The sequence below is a fragment of the Balaenoptera ricei genome, chromosome 21, assembly GCF_028023285.1.
Source record: "Balaenoptera ricei isolate mBalRic1 chromosome 21, mBalRic1.hap2, whole genome shotgun sequence".
Classification (NCBI taxonomy): domain Eukaryota; kingdom Metazoa; phylum Chordata; class Mammalia; order Artiodactyla; family Balaenopteridae; genus Balaenoptera; species Balaenoptera ricei.
Genome location: NC_082659.1, coordinates 15,347,929 through 15,367,630, shown reverse-complemented (window position 1 = coordinate 15,367,630; position 19,702 = coordinate 15,347,929). Strand labels below are relative to the sequence as shown.

General features: G+C 36.9%; 2 long non-coding RNA genes across 2 annotated transcripts in view; both read right to left on the bottom strand.

The window, feature by feature from the left end:
* Positions 1-657: 657 nt before the first annotated feature.
* Positions 658-12,850, bottom strand: LOC132356525 (uncharacterized). Its single transcript, XR_009499901.1, has 4 exons — positions 12,706-12,850; positions 11,954-12,013; positions 1,602-1,783; positions 658-1,152 (listed from the first exon to the last, which is right to left on the bottom strand). It is a non-coding gene; the product is annotated as an uncharacterized LOC132356525 (long non-coding RNA).
* A 2,779-nt stretch (positions 12,851-15,629) lies between these two features.
* The window catches only part of LOC132356518 (uncharacterized), a 58,608-nt gene continuing 54,535 nt past the window's right edge, over positions 15,630-19,702 (bottom strand). The window contains exon 13 of the long non-coding RNA XR_009499899.1: positions 15,630-15,871. This is a non-coding gene — a long non-coding RNA (uncharacterized LOC132356518). The remainder of the gene's footprint in view (positions 15,872-19,702) is intronic.

Sequence of the window (19,702 nt, the reverse complement as noted above, 5' to 3'; positions counted from 1 at the left end):
GTCTGGCAAGAGCTCAGCCAATGAGAGACTGCCACAACTCAGCCAGTGAAAAGCCACTATACTTGGCACTCTCAATTCCGCCAATGGACTCTATGTTTAGTACAGCCCTCCCAACTTCCTCTTCTCCTCTTTAAAAGAGTTCTCCTCTCCTTGCTGCGGGGAGACTTGTGAGTGGCTCACCGTTGCAATTCTTTGCTGATCCCGAAAAAAACCCATTTTTTGCTGGAGAAATAACTGGCAGTCTGTTTGTTTAAGGTCAACACTCCCCATTTTGTGCTTTTCTGTCTCACATATTGTGGACACCTAGCACCCTCATGGACTCTCCCCACCTTGCCTCCACTTATTAGGCAAGGATTTGAAACTCACTCACATATTGTAAATAAGCAAAAGCCAACTTTTTTTTTTCTTAGATAATGAATATGCAGAGACGAGGTGCTAAGTATTCTTTATCTACCTCACATCTTTTTCTAAACAGATGGCTTCTCTAGGCACCAACCTTGCCTTTCTTCTCCATCATGCTTAAAGCTGAGGTCATGGCTCGGTTTTTGACCTGTATCTCATATCTCATTCCTCCCTATCTCCACCAGACCACGCTCTAGATAGTATTCATAGCTGGTTCTTGCTTCTTAATAAACGAAAAGATAGAAGGAAATGACTTCTCACCTGCTCAGGGGAAAAACTGATTGATTGCAGACTTTATGGGTGAAGTACGGAAAACTGAACCAGTGATAGGGCCCTTTGTGTTCTTTCTGACATTACGGAGGAAGACAGGCTACAGAAGACAAGCACAGGTAGGACAGCGCACCAGTCTGCCTGGCGATGGATCAGAGGTGCAAAAGGCAGCAGAGTTTATAAACAGAGACCAAGATGAGACCCCAGAGAAGTGGTTCTGAGAAGCCTGAACATACGCTCCTGTTGCCTCTGCTGATGGTTGTGGTGATCTCACACTCAGACCTTCAGTCAGACTTTCTTTGATTTTCCTTCCCCTACAGTTTATCGGCAGTGAGGTGTTTCATTGAACGTCTGGGGTAGCAGCATAGGAAAGTGTCATAAAAACGGAGGAAATTAAACGAAACATGCCCGGTAGGAGCCGAGCATGAATGCACCAGTTCCTGTTCTTCATTGCTGTTCTTTCCAGATGTGGAGACTTTTCTTGAAATGGAAGAAATAAAAAAAGAATGGTTAGTGGTGTCTAAAAATATATAATTGGATTCAATGACTATTGTGCTGGAAAGGTGTTTTTCAGAGGTACTTCCTGGAGAGAAAAGACATAGGAGAAATTATATTTTGGTTGGCCTGGCAACATTATTTTCCACCCTGAGGACTGTGAATGTTTTATCTGGCTGTCATCTTATTGGCTTTGCCGAAAAATTTAACCCTTTGAACATATATTAAGAACCGAGTGCCAAGGTAGCTGTTCAGTGTCTCCACCTCAGCTTCTAGTTGGCTGGCATTGCTGCACATTAAAAAAAATAAGATATATTGCTGTGGAATACAGGGGAATATTTTCTTTACGGATAGAACCTTAATGGAAATGTGGAAAAGAGTCACTAATGTCTTAAAAAGTTTCTTTGTATTTAAGTTGCTTAAAATCTTCTTACCTTTCACTCAGTGCTGTTGACTGGGGTTTTTACCTCCTGCTGTTGACAGGGTTTACCTTTTAGAAGGAAAGTCATTTTCTCGATAATTTTCTCAATGGTTCTAATACCACTCATGATGAGTGATTAAACTTCACTTGGTCTTTTTCCTCTTTCTAATTCCACTCATACACAGTTTTCCTTACCTGAAAGGGGAAAAAATTATACCTTGATCTTCAAAACTATTTCATGGAGTTGCATATGCCCTCAACAAACTTCCCTACTTTGTACCCCTCATAGTTTTCTTGTCACTTGGAAAATGACAGGATCATTTTCCAGCCCAAAGTCTGAAATAAAAGAACATATAGTTTCGATCAAAGGAAAAGGAGAGAGGCATCCTGCTGTAGCAAAGCAACTTTGACATTTTCCTTCTATTCAGAATGTTTGATTCATTCTTCCATTCATTTAATATCTATCTATTGAAATGTACTAGCTATAAGGTAGAGAATTACACATTTCAGGTGTCATTACACATTTTAGGTGTAAGGATCTTAGACACATTCTCTGTCCTCAGAAATTTAGATTCCAGTAGGTAAGAAAAGATATTTTTAGAATAACCTAAAGGCTGCAAGAGAAGTACCCATTAAGTGCTAAAACTGAAAAGCTGAAAAGACATATGGGAAGCATGAATCAGGGAATTATTATATTAATTTAATGAATCAGGGAGTTATTTTATGGGGAAAGTTCCATTTGATTTGGGACAGGAACACTGGTTGAATTTCCATGGGTGGAGATGGGGTGGGAGGAATTCAAACAAGGAAGAATGGTATAAACAAAATCGCTGACAAGGAACTGACCAATATACTTGTTTGTTTGTGTCACATGTTTCTCATGTAGGGAAGACAACGAAAGTTCCCCACACCGGTATTGCCTTCCATTTCTCATGTGTTCCTCCTAGTTCTATGCCTTAACAGGGCTCCACGGAGCCAAGGAAAATGTGAAAGCTTCCATGTGTTCGCCCCCCAAAAGCTGTCTACTTAAACTGAAGTGTATGCCCAATCCACCAACCCTCAAGGTCTGAGAATTACACATAAGTGATGAGGTACACAAATGAATGTAGCCCCCAAATGAATTTTCAGAAATACTCTCAGCAATGGAAAGGCAGTTGGGCCCTCTGAAAGCTTTTATGGGTTTTTTTTTTTCTCTTACAACTACCCATCCCCTGCTTAAATTCCTCTAGTCGCATGGGACTCACTACTCTAAAGAGAATCCTTTTTCCTTCTGAAAACTCTACTACAAATTTATTTTTCACATGTTAAGTGGAAACCTGAACTTCTGCCCTCCAGTTCTTTTCTCCAGGAGGACTGCTCCCCGAAGCAGTCAGGCTGTGAGAAAATCCTCTTCTGCTAGAGATAAACTCTATTTTCCTTACGTAAATTACCTACAGGTTTCTCTATAGGGTGACACACATACACAATAATTCCTACTCTCCAACCCATGATTTGGAATGTTGGATGGATTATTTTGTGTATTTACTCCTAAATTCCAAAGACCTCAAAAATACTTGCTAAAATAAAGCTCTTACCATTAAGAATGAATCATGTGGAGAGAAAAGAATATAATCAACATCCTTGGCAAAATAATAATAATAATAATGATAATGAAAATGATGATGATGATGATGATAATAATAATAATGGCTTTATAAACCTCTTTTTTAAAATAAATATATTTATTTTTATTTTATTTTTGGCTGTGTTGGGTCTTCGTTGCTGCGCGTGGGCTTTCTCTAGTTGCAGTGAGTGGGCTTCTCATCACGGTGGCTTCTCTTGTTGCTGAGCACGGGCTGTAGGTGCGCAGGCTTCAGTAGTTGTGGCTCATGGGCTCTAGAGCACAAGCTCAGTAGTTGTCTCACATGGGCTTAGTTGCTCTGTGGCATGTGGGATCTTCCCAGACCAGGGCTCGAACCCGTGTCCCCCGCATTGGCAGGTGGATTCTTAACCACTGCGCCACCAGGGAAGCCCAACCTCTTTTCTTTATGACCCATTCTCTTATGGAACCAAATAGCTTGGGTTTGTAGAGCCTTTGTTCCAGAATGTTTAAAACATGGCAATACAGTAATTCAGGAGGCAGGAGTGGCAGTGAATATTGTTTTCAGGGATTATTTACTACAGCCTGGCTGTGAGAGCCTATTTTGTGAAGGGAGATAATATTAGGACATTGGGGAAAACCACTGGTTGTCAAAAGTACTGTTGAATCTCTTATAAAACAAAAGAATAAACCTAAGCTCGGAGACCAAAATACAGAATGGTTCCAAGTTTTGCTTTGGCTACAGGAGCTTGTCTGCATCTCTAAATAAAATAAAAATAAACGTAACAGTTCTGTGTTTCTCAATGTCTTGGTGAGTAATGCTTGTTTGTTGCCAGATATTTAGTCAAGCTGAGTTCTCCTACAGAAAGTCCAAAATGCTTTGGGTGCTTTTAAGACTGTGTCCCCAGCTGGCTAGTGAAATTCCTTTCTCTAAAGTTTCAGAGGAGTTCCCGGATACCAAATCTAATGGCCTCTTCTAAACCAATTCTCTCTATTTTTATAGAGTTGGGCAACCTCTCTTTGAAATTCTATCCTCCTCATAGATGTAAACATAACAAGAAGAGCTAGAAAAACACAGGGCTGCAATTCAGAGCTTGGACGCTTTGGAAACTAGTTGGCTGATGACATTTTTAGAACTCTTTTTACAAAAACTGATAAAGAAGAAGGCATGTCTCTCATTAAAATTATAGATTTGCTCTTCAAATTTTTCTCATTTGGAGTTTATTTTGTAATATGCTGTGAGGTAGGCTCAAAGTCATTTTTCTCTACATAGTCAATTTTTCTAATGTGATTTAACAAATACTCTATCCTTTACCACTGATTTTTCATGCCAGCTCAACATATACCACATTCTCATATTTAAAAGGATTTGCTGAACAATCTATTCTCAATTCAATTGCTCTATTTATCTTTTTCATGCTAATGCCATACTCTTTTAATTAATATACCTTTGTAACTTTTTTTTTTAAAATCAGTCATCAATTTTATACACATCAGTGTATACATGTCAATCCCAATCGCCCAATTCAGCACACCACCATCCCCACCCCACCGTGGTTTTCCCCCCTTGGTGTCCATATGTTTCTTCTCTACATCTGTGTCTCAACTTCTGCCCTGCAAACCAGTTCATCTGTACCATTTTTCTAGGTTCCACATACATGCGTTAATATACGATATTTGTTTTTTTCTTTCTGACTTACTTCACTCTGTATGACAGTCTCTAGATCCATCCGCGTCTCAACAAATGACTCAATTTCGTTCCTTTTTATGGCTGAGTAATATTCCATTACATATACGTACCACATCTTCTTTATACATTCATCTGTCGATGGGCATTTAGGTTGCTTCCATGACCTGGCTATTGTAACTAGTGCTGCAATGAACACTGGGGTGCATGTGTCTTTCTGAATTACAGTTTTCTCTGGGTATATGCCCAATAGTGGGATTGCTGGATCATATGGTAATTCTATTTTTAGTTTTTTAAGGAACCTCCATATTGTTCTCCATAGTGGCTGTATCAATTTACATTCCCACCAACAGTGCAAGAGGGTTCCCTTTTCTCCACACCCTCTCCAGCATTTGTTGTTTGTAGATTTTCTGATGATGCCCATTCTAACTGGTGTGAGGTGATACCTCATTGTAGTTTTGATTTGCATTTCTCTAATAATTAGATGTTCAGCAGCTTTTCATGTGCTTCTTGGCCATCTGTATGTCTTCTTTGGAGAAATGTCTATTTAGGCCTTCTGCCCATTTTTGGATTGGGTTGTTTGTTTCTTTAATATTGAGCTGAATGAGCTGTTTATATAATTTGGAGATTAATCCTTTGTCCGTTGATTCGTTTGCAAATATTTTCTCCCATTCTGAGGGTTGTCTTTTCGTCTTGTTTATGGTTTCCTTTGCTGTGCAAAAGCTTTGAAGTTTCATTAGGCCCCATTTGTTTATTTTTGTTTTTATTTCCATTACTCTAGGAGGTGGGTCAAAAAATATCTTACTGTGATTTATGTCAAAGAGTGTTCTTCCTATGTTTTCCTCTAAGAGTTTTATAGTGTCCGGTCTTACATTTAGGTCTCGAATCCATTTTGAGTTTATTTTTGTGTATGGTGTTAGGGAGTATTCTAATTTCATTCTTTTACATGTAGCTGTCCAGTTTTCCCAGCACCACTTATTGAAGAGACTGTCTTTTCTCCATTGTATATCTTTGCCTCCTTTGTCATAGATTAGTTGACCATAGGTGCGTGGGTTTATCTCTGGGCTTTCTATCTTGTTCCATTGATCTATGTTTCTGTTTTTGTGCCAGTACCATATTGTCTTGATTACTGTAGCTTTGTAGTATAGTCTGAAGTCAGGGAGTCTGATTCCTCCTGCTCCGTTTTTTTCCCTCAAGATTGCTTTGGCTATTAGGGGTCTTTTGTGTCTCCATACAAATTTTAAGATGATTTGTTCTAGTTCCGTAAAAAATGCCATTGGTAATTTGACAGGGATTGCATTGAATCTGTAGATTATTTTGGGTAGTATAGTCATTTTCACAATATTGATTCTTCCAATCCAAGAACATGGTATATCTCTCCATCTGTTGGTACCATCTTTAATTTCTTTCATCAGTGTCTTATAGTTTTCTGCATACAGGTCTCTTGTCTCCTTAGGTAGGTTTATTCCTAGGTATTTTATTCTTTTTGTTGCAATGGTAAATGGGAGTGTTTCCATAATTTCTCTTTCAGATTTTTCATCATTAGTGTATAGGAATACAAGAGATTTCTGTGCATTAATTTTGTATCCTGCAACTTTACCAAATTCATTGATTAGCTCTAGTAGTTTTCTGGTAGCATTTTTAGGATTCTCTATGTATAGTATCATGTCATCTGCAAACAGTGACAGTTGTAACATCTTAATACAATAGTTTGGGTTTCTTTTTTTCAGAATTGCCTTACCTAATTGTGAGCCCTTGATCTTCAATATATTTTTTAGAATCAGCTTTTCAAATTCCCTGGTAAAATCTTGCTAGAATTTTTATTAGGAATATTGAATAATCAATGTCTACATTAATTCAGAGAGAACTGACAACAAAGTGGTGTTTCTTTCCACTTATTTTGATCTTTTTTAAAGTTCTTTAATAGAGTTTTTAAAGCGTGTGTGTGCATGCATGAGTATGAAGGTCTTATGCATTCTCTGGTAAGTTAAACTCAAGATATTCACATAAATGCTGTTTAATTTTGTATTATGTGTTAATTTGTTATTGCTGATGTAAAGAGGTGCTATGGATTTTTAGGTTGATTTAATTCTTGGAAATCTGCTGAATTCTTATTAACATGAATTATTTTCTGTGAAGCTTTTCTATGTAAGTGACTAGAGCACCTTCTAATAATAGTTTTTATCTCTTCACTTCTATTCTTATCTCTTGGTCCCTTTTTTAAAAGGTATTTTTATTTTTTGCATTGGCCAGAACCTCCAGCACCACCTTACCTATTTCAACTCTTAATTGAAATGTTTCCTTTTGATCCATTTATTTAAACTCGTAACTCCCACCCAGTACTCTCTTTCCCCATTCCTGTGTTATTTTTCTCCCTGTGCCTAGGAGAGTGCTTGGAATATAGTGGGTGACAAACAAGTACCTGTTGAGTGAATAAATGTTGGATAGGAGGAGTGGTAGGGGGTATTCTTTCTTATTCCTTAAATTAAAAAAATTGTATCTAACTTATGAAAATTTCTATAAACATAGCTTTTTTATGTAAAAAATGTTTTCTTCTAGTCCTAGAGTTCTAGTATGTTTATACTAAAAGTTTAACTTTATCAAATGATTTTTCAGCATCTATCACAAAAGAGGCAGCATAAAGAGTGATTAAAAACCTAGACCTGGACGCTGGATTCAGATTGCCTGTATTTGAATCTCAGCTTTGCCTCTAATTAGTGCAATGAACTTAATTGGCCTAATTAATCTCCTTCAGTTTCATCTTTAAAATGTGGATGATAATACTACTTACCTCATAATATTATTATGAAAATTAAATTAGTTAATATGTGTAAAGCCCTAGACCAGTGTCTGGTGCAGTGTGAATGCTTTAATAATATTGTTAAATAAATACTATAATAATCATGGATTTTTTCTCCTGAATTCATTTTATGGCATTTTACTTTATAGGGTTTTTTATTATGAAAATCCTTACACTTAAAAAAAAATCAGGCTTGATCTCATTGAAATCATTTTTTACTATTCTATTGGATTTAATTACAGTTGTATTTAGGATATTTGCAACTTCTTTAGAAATGAAATTAACATAACATTTTTTTCTGCAGAGCTGAATTTTTAAAAGTATGATACTGGTCTCATGAAATGAATTGGGTAGTTTTCTGTCCTTTTATATTTTCTAAAACAACTCATGTAAGATACAGATCATCTATTTCTTGAATTTTTGGTAAAGCTTACTTATAGAACATTCTGGGCCTAGTTTTACTTGTGGGAGGAGAAGTAGTGAGAAAGTGCTTGAAAATGAAGGTTTCAAGAACTTTAACGCAAATATATCCTACTATTTTGCTAAAATCTATTATTTTGTAAATTATATCTGATTTTAATTCACTATAGTGAGAAAATATAATGTACATAAAGTTGTTTTTTTATGGAGGCTCTATTTTGGCCTAGTACATACTCAATCTTAGGAATATTCACCTGTGCTCTTTTATTCTATGTGTGTTTGTGTTTGTTCGCAATAAATTCTCTCTCCATATCCCTCTGTATGTATATTATATATGTATGTACATATATATGTAGAAAAAATTTAAACCATATTTTAAAATACTATAACCTTGTCTTTAATCTCATATTTTTCTGAGAGAAATTTTTTAAATACCTAGTGGGATCTTATGCTAGTGATTTTAAAATCTAACGTGAAAGCACTGTTATTTGATGTTAAATTAAACTCATTTATATTTATTCTAGGTACCATTCTATTAAGACAATTTTTTTCAACACACACAAAAATGTATATGCACAAACAAACACACACAGAGTTTTGCTTTATTTTTACTTTTTCTTCTGTCCTAGTGTCTATCTGATATATTGAAATTTCTTCTGCTGATTTAAAAGTTTATTTTCTATTTTTACTATTCTGGTGATTATTTGAATTTAGGCCTATATTTACCCAATAAATCCTAAAGCTTCTCAATATTGTATACTCCCACTGATAACAACCTTATCATTCCTGATCTTCCTTGTTCCTCTTCCTCTTCCAATATTCTTTGGAGTTTTAGTCCCAAAGCCTTTATTTAAGTTAAATTGACCCTTGAACAACATGGGGGTCAATGGAGTCAACTCTCTGTGCAATTGAAGATCCACATATAACTTACAGTCGGCCCTCTGTATACATGGTTCCTCCTCATCCTTTGTTCTGAATCCATGGATTCAACCAACTGTGGACTGTGTACTACTGTAGTGCTTACTATTAAAAAAATCCTCGTAATAGTGGACCTGGGTGTTCAAACCCGTGTTGTTCACGGGTCAACTGTAATTACTTATTTAGATTTACTAAATAAGATTTGATAAATTCTTTCTTGAACTTATTTCATTTCTTTTTCAGGAACTTCTTTCTTCTTTAGCTAAAGAATATTCCTACAAGACTTTTTTCAAATGGGGATCTGTTTCCTAAACTTTCGTCAAACTTTATATTATTTATATAATCATCTTTATTTCATCTCACATTCAAATGACAATTTGAGCTGCATATAAAATTTTAGATTGAAAGTTGCTTTCCTTCAACATCTTGATAGTATTATTCCATTGCCATCTTTTATCTAATATTGTTCATAATTGGAACAATCCAACATAGTATCGAGAATGTATAGATAAGATAAAATAGGAACCATGTTCAGAGGACAGAACTATATTCCCACAATCCGAAAGAGAGAATTCTTTGCAATAAATTGTTCAACGACTGCCTGAAATGTTTTGCCCTTGAAAACAGGGAATCTGCATCTCTATTCTTCAGATTCCTATTCCTAATATCTATAGAGAATTTATATGTAAGTTAGTTACAATAACATGTGTAAAATTTTATATATACTATTAATAAAGAAAATAAAGCAAACTTCCAATATTCCCTATTAATTAGTGTTCTTACTTTGATCTAAGAAAATTAATAAATATATAAATCAGAATACTCTTCATCAAGTTTTAATTCCAGGCTAATTTATTAACTAACCATTTCTTCATCCTTGTGGCTGCATACACTATTTACTTGCTACTTTAAAATAAATTTAATCAAGTCCACAAACTTAAGTTTTAGTTTTGAAAGATATTATCAGCAGCTAAGAAATTGAAATAGTTCATTTCAATGATTTCTATAAAATGTTTACCTGTATTCCCTTTGGTTTAGGTTTAGTTGAAGGAAAAAGTGATATTTTGCAGTTTTAGATCATCTCTAAACTCATCCAAAGTCTTCAAGAAATTTAAATCGGACAAGTTTAAAAGTTAAGTACAATACTAAAAATGTTAAAATTCTAAATAAGATACTTTTTTGTTTTTAGTAAATTTATATAATTGTTTTGATTATCCAAAAATGATATAACTAGGGACTAATTCATTTAATGAAACATTGGACTTTAATTTCCAGAGTCACATATTTTTGTTTATGATAGTGGGAGATGGTACCAGTCAGCTACAAACATGACCCCAAAGATTTTCACCTACTGGTATTTATACCTTCATGGAATGCCTCTCATTGAGTGTGGGTAGGACCTGTGACTTCTAACCAATAAAATATGACAAAAGTGATGGATGTCACTTTCATGATTATATTGTATTATGTAAGACTCTGTCATTGTAGATTGTGGGCCTGATGAAGTAAGTGGCTATGCTGGAGAAGCCCACATAACAAGGAATTGTAGGCAGCATCTAGGACCTGAGGGCAGCATCCAACTGACAGCCAGTGAAAAGCCAGGGAATGTGAGTCAGTCATTCACCCTCAAGATGAATTCTGCCGGCAATCTGAATGAGCCTGGAAACAGATTCTTCCTTAATTAAGCCTCCAGATGAGCCAAGTCAACACCTTGAAAGTCTGAACAAAGGATTCAGACAAGCTGTGCCCAGACTCTGACCCATAGACACTGTGAGATAATAAATGTATGTTGTCTTAAGTTGCTAAGTTTGTGTTAATTTCTTAGGCAATGATAGAAAATACACATATGATAATAAATAGATGTGATAAGTGGAGGAGACTAAAGTTTGAGGAATTTTAATTGTTTACTTTTTTTAGCCTAGAGAATGCTAAACACAAAATATATTGTTATGATCCAGTGAAATTAATATGATAATAGAAAATGTAGGCAACTCTGCAAATTGCTTATCCAAAATGAAAGTGAAATTAACTTTGTCTTAGGTGGACTTCAAAATTGGAAGGCAGAGAAGGCTGTTCACACATAGATAAAGAAGGCTCTTGATCATTGGTATTTGACAAAAGCCACTTAAAATCAATTCATATATCAGAGACTGATGTAACAGTAAATATTGGGGAGTGGGCTGGGGAAAGGCTTTACCAAGACTTTCTCAGTAAAAGTTAGAAAGTTGTAAATTATAAAATAAGTTAATTTTACTTTTAATAAAAATAAGATTATAACATGTTAGTTCTAAGAATAAAATTAATCAAATGTTAGTAGATGGATTGGGCTTTTATTTTTTCTCATAATATTATGTTATAGAGGCATAGGATTTCCTACTTCATTTATTATTCTTTAAAAGAATTCTTAGTTTTCATCAATTTTTCCCATGATCTTTTAAAATTCTTTGATGGTTAAGTCATTATATTTTACTTACCTATTATTTATCAACTTTGTTTCCTTTCCTTTTCTTCAGTTATTAGCTGGTCTAGATGGATAGACTTTCATTTGTCATTGAGTTTGTTGTGATCTGAGCAGTTCTTTCATATCACTTTTATTGACTATATGAAATATTGCATCTTTTACAATAGTCACCCTTTTGTTTTGCAAAAACTTTATATTATTTTCCATTGTATTACTGAATATCTAACAATTTGCAAAACCACTCCCTGTCTCATGGCAAAGACAGATTGTAATATTAAACCTCAAATGTGACATCTACAACAGCAAGGATTTTGTCTGCTTTTTCTGTAACAGTCTCTTTCAAGACCTTAATGCAAAAACCTTAATTTCTACTTTGAAATCTACTCCACCTTCTATTTCTAGCCTCATTCAGCCCACAATTTCCTATCCTTTCTAACTCTAGTCCTCTGGAAAAATATACAAAAGTAAGTCCACGATCTAGACTTTCTGATAGTACTTACAGTTGGGGAGCGGTTACTTGGTACCTTCTTAGAGTTTCAATCCGTCTCATAGAGTGGGCTCTATGAACCAAGAGAGAAGGAAAAGCTTCAATACTTTATTTTTAAGTGCTAACTAATAAAACCGAGAAGTGTATGTATATATTTATTTGTTGTCTTCTCATGGTTATAGGTCAGATTTACCACATCTATAACTCTCTCAACAAGATAAATCAATATAATGGATACGTTGAGTATGAAGTTATTCACCTTTCCTCTGAAATCTTCCCCTTTGTCCATTTCCACATTTGCTATCTTCTAGTATTTGACACGGTGCCTGGCACAAAACAGCTTCTTAATAAAGAGCTGTTAACTAAAATAGTCAAACACTCTCAAGCAAGAAAAGTAATAATAATTTTTATGTTTTAAAATACAGAATTATGCGTAAATATTAGTTGTAATAAATTTCTTCATGCCACGCTGAACAAATACAAATTTAGGTGTAAAAAAAATGTCAATGAAGAGAGGAAGGATTCCAGGGAAAGTTTTGTACTTTACACTATGTGTTAAAGGAGGTTGATGTGATATAACTCTGTGGGGTTCGTATTTAGTAAGCAAGTGACAGGCATATACATGGAATCAATGATTTTTTTTTTTTTTAAATACGGGCATGAATAGACATGATTTTTTAGTGATCAAGTATGAGCAATGGCAAGGCAAACTTGATTACCACTGGCTCTGGGAAAAATCCAAGGCTTCCTAGTAGATAAACTTACAGTGTATATAGTTCATTAGTTTCGTTGATTAGAACACAGCAAGGCCCCAATCAGAAGCTGAATTCCTGTGGCGGTCAAATTATCTTCACTCTATACCATGGCAAACTCTTAACTCCGAACAGCAAATCTGAGTTGTTGGTCTCAAGATGATCTGAATGAGAAGAGGGTGCAGTTTTAACCCTGTCAAATCAATCACAGCTGTAACAATTGCCATTCTGGGATCACCAACATTTACATATTATATTTAAACACTGAATTTTTACAATAAAATATCTGATAAGTAATTGAATTATTTTCTACATACATGTTTTGTTATAAGTGGGTGTGGGCTAAAATTTCAACCATTTCTGTTAAGAAATGAGTTTTGTTTCAAGTTAGCAAATGCATACCAGTCCTAGTAGAGTCTATCACAATTGTTTTTTCTGGTCTAGGATCACACATTGCTTTTAGTTTTTAATGTCCCTTTAGTCTCTGTAATCTAGAATGGGGCTTCATTCTTTCTTTGTCTTTCATGGCTTTGATATTTTTGAAGAGTATAAGTCAGTTATTTTGTATGCTGTCCCTCATTTCGGGTGTGTCTGATGTTTTCTCATGATTAGAGTCAGTTTATGCATTGCTAGCAGGTGTACGGACATAAGTGATGTCATACCCTCCACAGTGCACACCAGGAGACCCATAAATGGAAACATTTTAAAGAAGAAATTTAATAACCATTCTGCCATCTTAATGAATAAGCAAGTTCCTCTTTTTCTATGAATGTTTCCATATTTTTTTCATATTTGTAATTACAGAATGATATAATTTTTTATTCTGCTTCCTTTTCCAACATTATAGCATTTTTATGTCTCTGTAGAACTTTATTTTATAATTACAATTTTCACGTAATAATTGCATAATATGCTGCTAAGCTGAAGTGTCATAATTTATTTTAACAGGTTGTCTATTTATTAAGCATTCAGGTTGTTTCAAATGCTTCACTATATTTTTTATTAAGTGGATAAAAACCATATATATTGCACTGCTGATGAAGTTATTAGGTTTAACTGGACAAAAAACTGTGACAAAATACTATGCTAACATAAGTGAAATTCTCTATTCTCAAGTCTTCAGCAATAGCCCCCCTTTTCTCAACCAACAGACTTACAAATGGGAGCTTTGCAACAAGCAGGATCTGGCAGAGAATAAGGGTGGGACTGACATGTATTCATTCCCAACCCTAGAAAATAATTTTAAATGTAGGCTGTGTTATTTTTCTTGATGGACTACAGAATAGCTTTGTATACAAATGTGCTTGGGGGGAAATATAATTTAAATTGGCTTAAATATGCTTAAAATTATTATTTTTTTTAAAAGAACTAACTCATTATAGAAAGCTTAGATAATATACCTGGGAATTTTACTCATGCTTTCTCCAACTTTTACACTAGAAAAGAAACTGTCTTAGAGAAGTTTTTGCATACTTACACAGGTGGAGAGAGAATGATGTCTTACATACGGCAATTATTGTGCATGCAACCAGAATGCTGTCAGGTGATCAGAAATAGTATGTTGATGTTCTGTAGTGAAGCCTTACAGATCCTCCATACAATATGAGATTTTCCATTAGTGCCAGCAGTGAGCCATTTGGAAGATTTCAGAAATTAAACCTTGAATCAGAATGCCAAGCATCTTAATGCAGTGCCAGACTCCCAGGACAGAAGGCTGGAGGGCAAGAAGAAAGGAAGAGAGGAGGAGCCTATTGGTGATCTCTTCTTAGGCTGTGTAGTTGCCTAGGTTCACAGCAATTAATTGACTGCACTTCCAAATCGTGTCCAACCACGAGCTCGCAAAAGAGCCTATCAGAGAACCATCTGCTGAGTGGGAGGGAAAGAATTCACATAGCTCTTGCTGGTTATATCACTGCTTAATTTGACTCTTCCCTGTATCTAGTCAACTCATAATTATCTGCTCTAATGGGTCTCAGAGGGAGGGATGGGAATGGGTAGCTGTGACACAGATAACACTGAAGAGCAAAGACTGCAAAATATTTTCTGTTAGGCTTTTGCATATATCATATGCTTAAGAAGGAAGTATGTTTATCTTTCTAATTATGTTTTGCTTAGACTAATTTTCTTTTTTTAATTCCCAGGCCAATGTAAAAGCTATTTCATATTACATGGGTAATAGGGGAAAGGAGCCTAGGTTTTAAAATCTTCAAGGGAAAATTCCTGAAATTGGTAAACTGCAAACCTGAAACATGTTTTTCTGAAAATGTGGCCTCTCCGGTGTTCCCGTGCCTCAGTTCAAGCCTTCATTACCTCTTAACCAGACTCCCCATTTCTGCCTCTTTCCAGTCTTCCTCCTCTTCAACTCTGCAGTCTAAAGGGAGCCCAGCGGCTGCGGAAGGGAGCGGTGCTGAGCGAGCACCACTGTCCTGACTGACCCGTAGTGCAGGTGCTGGGGCTGGAGGGCAGCGTTCCCTTGCTCATCAGCACTAGTTCCTCCAGGATTCCATACTCTGTGCCCGAGGGCCTATGAGGATCTTAACCTACGGAAAGAAAAAGTCCAGAGAGTGCAGTGCAAATGGCAAATTTCGGCTCCCGTGATCCACAGACAGGTAGGTCCAGGTAACCGCCGTGTCAATGGATGGCCTTCCTAAGAGCAGTGAGACTAGGCAGCGTGGCTTCTCAGCATGGGTGAGCTGTGCTGCTCAGTACCTGGGGTTGATGGTCTTAGGCTTTGTCTTCACTTAATGCAATTGGAGACAGCGGTGCTTGATTCTCTGCTCCAACTCCATTCGTCTGCATGTGGCCAACCACCCGCCCGGCTTCCCCACCCCCACCCCAACAATCACCCCTGTTTGGTGATCAGGCACCCAAACAATCACCTCTACAACCACCCCATTCCCACAGTCAGGCACCCCCTCTGGCCCTGCCCTCCTCCAAAATATCAATGCATCCAAGTCTCCTCTCCTAGGATACCGCATCTCAGTGGAAGTGACTCTTCCTGCGCACTCCTGCTCTTTTTCCAGTTTAAGGTTTTAAAATAAACTTTAGTCCTTGCTTTAATAAGGTCCTGCTGCTGATTCTCAAGATTCTTATCTTCTTTCCATAAAATACATCTTTGGCAAAGGAACTTGTTTTGTCTTTCAAAAGTCTTGATGGGAGGGTTGGTGAACTTCAAAAAACTATTTTGGAGAAAAAGAAACACCAAATTTTACTTTTTTGCCTCTTTGCATTTCTGGTATACCAACCCAAACTCTCCTCTGGCAGGCAGTTGGCTATCGCTCATCATCTAGTAGATAGGAGGCCACTTACAAGAAAGTTTAGGGGGCTTCCCTGGTGGCGCAGTGGTCGAGAATCCGCCTACCAACGCAGGGGACACGGGTTCGAGCCCTGGTCTGGGAAGATCCCACATGCCACGGAGCAACTAGGCCCGTGAGCCACAACTACTGAGCCTGCGCTCTAGAGCCTGTGCTCCGCAACAAGAGAGGCCGCGATAGTGAGAGGCCCGCGCACCGCGATGAAGAGTGGCCCCCACTTGCCGCAACTGGAGAAAGCCCTCGCACAGAAACGAAGACCCAACACAGCCATAAATAAATAAATAAATAAATAATTTTTTTAAAAAAAAGAAAGTTTAGAAAGAAAAGCGTGGGTATAAATATGTAATCTGTTATTTCAGTAGAGGGATTGTTCTAAAACAGATCTCTCTATGCTGTTCTCCTGTTTAGAACCCTCTGGTGACCTAGCATTCATGGCATTAAAACTGCATGTCTTATAGTTGCAAAATTTCCAACTGGTCTTTCTAGTTTCATTTGTGTCACTCCCCTACTAGGCCAAACACAAAAATCTATTTTCCATTCTCCAAAGGTGCATTTGTTCAAGTTAATATACTTTTAGGATAGTGTCAGTGTTAAAAGAATATGGGCTTGTAGCCTGAATATAGGCTCTAGGCCCACATCCACCAACACATTGTTTTGGTCAAGCATCTAAAACTTTGTTATCCTTGAAAAAGGCAAAACTGAACGCTACCACTCACCCTGCCTTTTTGGTCTATTTCTTTATGAATTCAAAAAGACAAGGCTGTCCCTGAAAATTGCATAATACTAAAGTGCTGCCCACATTTTTCTGTGGATGTATAGTTCCCTGGGCTTGTGGTCATAATTAACGTGGATGAGAAGGATTACTACATTTCTCTTCTCCATGCCCCTTTCCTACACCAAAGGCAACGTGATTTTTATTACAGATAAATTCATATTTTTTCCTTTTGTTTTTATTTTATTTATTAATTGGCCTACAATATTATGTTAGGTTCAGGTTACTACATAGTGAGTCAATATTTTTGTGCGTTACAAAATGATCACCACGACCGTCTAGGTCCATCCTATTGCTGCAAATGGCAAGATTCTTTTTTATTTAATGGCTGAGTAATATTTCTTCCTTTTGCTCCTCACATATTAGAAAATCCTGTTGGCTTCTCTCCAAACTATATTCAAAATTGACCACATCTCCACCACTGCCCCTCCAGTCCCCTGGACCCCAGCAAAGCTGCCTAAATGAGCTCCTTTTCACTCCACTGACCCTTTAAGGTCTTCCTCACAAAGGAGTCAGAGTGATCCAGTTAAAATGTGAGTTATATTACATCACCTGTCACTGAGCGCCCTTTAATAGCTTCCTCCCATCACACTATAAATCAAATCAAATCAAATCAAATCCCATGCCGTAACTCATCCTACAATGTGCTACCTGATCTGTCCTGCCACCTTTTCAGTCTCATCTTCTACTTCATTTCCTGCCATTTCCCCCTGCTCATAGCACTCCAGCATCAGACCAGCCACTTTATTTTTCCTCAAAACACCAAGCCCTGCCATGGGCCATTTTCAATTATCTAGAATCTTCCTCCAAAACTTCTTATACAATAGGATTTACTTATTTGTCATGCTCATTGTTCATTTTTTATTTCCCACCTGTAGAAAGTAAGCTCCCCAAGGGCAGAGTTCCTTGCTTTATTTACTGGTATATCGTAAGTAGCTAGCTAAGTAGCTCAACACATTTTTGGTGCTTCTTAAGGATTGGTAGTTGAATGAAAAAATATTGGCTCTTACTGTTGATACTATCAATAACACAAGCTACGCTTAACTCTACACACATACACAACAGTCACACAGCTCCATTTCTTTTCAGCATCAAACAAAGGACAACCATCACAGATTTAACATTTTTGAATATCAATCTTGTAAGAATGGAAGAAAAAAATGATAAAGTTAATTACTTTTGTACTGGGTTAGTCAGTCAGGCTTATGTAATTAAGGTTTCTCAAAAATGTTCTCCTTTTCTAATAAATGATGAAGTCTAATATTTCAGGCTTTGTTTCCACAATAATCCAACTGAATATTTACCATCAGTATTCAGTGAATGTTTTATAGAAAAGTAATAAAAAAAATGCCTGCTTAGACATTTCAGAAAGCCGTTTCTATACGACTAAAATTACAAGCTCTTGGGGACTCAATGAAATGAATGTCATTTTATCTATCACTGGTCCAAAGAGAGCCAGTTTGTTATGTGCAGTTTTTAATCACTCTCCTGAGGCATTCTGGTTTGGCATTTTTCATTCAGAATATTCAGATGAGTCCATTCGAGACCATGTAGGTTACATTTTTGATTATGAAACTGCAGACCAAGTAAGCACAAGAGTTGACAGCATGGGGACACTTTAATGATAATTCCTGCCCATGTTAGCCATGGTTTTCCCATCACTGCAACAATGTTCAACTGTGTAATCAGTTATAATTTAATTCAGTTCAGGATTAATCTCGAAGTCTGAGCATTTCTCTAGCGCAACACTGTTGAGGATTAGCCAAAGCTGGATTCTAAGTTCAGAGATCAGGAGCAACAGAGGGGAGAGGGGAGGATGGGAAAGGGCTGCCAGAATGAAGGTTGGCTCGCGTGCGTATGTCTGCTTTATCCCCTTCACGTTTATAAAATTCTGGAAGACCAGTTTATTTTGGAAAATTAATCTTTAGTATACATCACATTTTGCAAAAAAATGGTTTATATAAAAATGTCTATACTAAAGTGGCCATGGTGTACATTATAAGTGCGTATATATTATATAAGGCATAAGGAGAGAAGTAAAATCTGCTTCATACTTCTTCCCTTGGGCAGATTCCAACAACCACCCAGCCGAGCAATAGGCTATTTGATCTCTGCTTTGTTTTGCTCCTTTTGGAAGCAGTGAAATTTGTATGATTAAGATACAGAGAAGCCCTCAGGTGGTCATGTGTTAAAGTAAGCACCATTGTTCTACATTAGTTAGTTAATTCCTATGGGTTTTGTTTCATTAAGTGGGAAGCCATCCTTAATATAAAGCAGAGAAAAGCATCAATGTCACCTGCTCACCTTGGTTGAAAGAAACTTGGTTGAAAGAATACAAGCCCTGGATTATGTTGCTTGGGTTCAAATCCCATCTCTGCCACTGACTAACTAGACAAGTTTGGGCATGTTACTTAACCTTTCTCTGCCTCTAGATTTTCTCTGTAAGGCTAGTAATAATGCCTTCCTTAAAGGATATCTTAGGATTTAACTTAAACAGTGCTGTAGTAGTCTGCTTAGGCTGCCCCAACAAAATACTGCAGCCCAGTGGCTTAAACAACAGACGCTTATTTTCTCACAGTTCTGGAGGCTGGAAGCCCAAGATCAACATGCTGGCACAGCTGGTTTCCGGGGAGGACTTTCTTCCTGGCTTGCAGACAGCAGCCTTCTTGCTGCGACCTCTTCTCTGTGTACACACACTCCTGGGGTGACTTCCTCTTCTTAGAAGGACACCAGTCTCACTGAACTAGGGCTCCATTCTTATGAGCTCATATAACCTTAATTACTTCCTTAGTGGCCCTGCTCCAAATACAGTCACAGTAGGGGTTTAGGGCTTCAACATATGAACTTTGGGAGGACGCAATTCAGTCCAGAGCAACTACATATTCAGTGCCTGACACATAGTAACTTCACAATGAATACCGGCT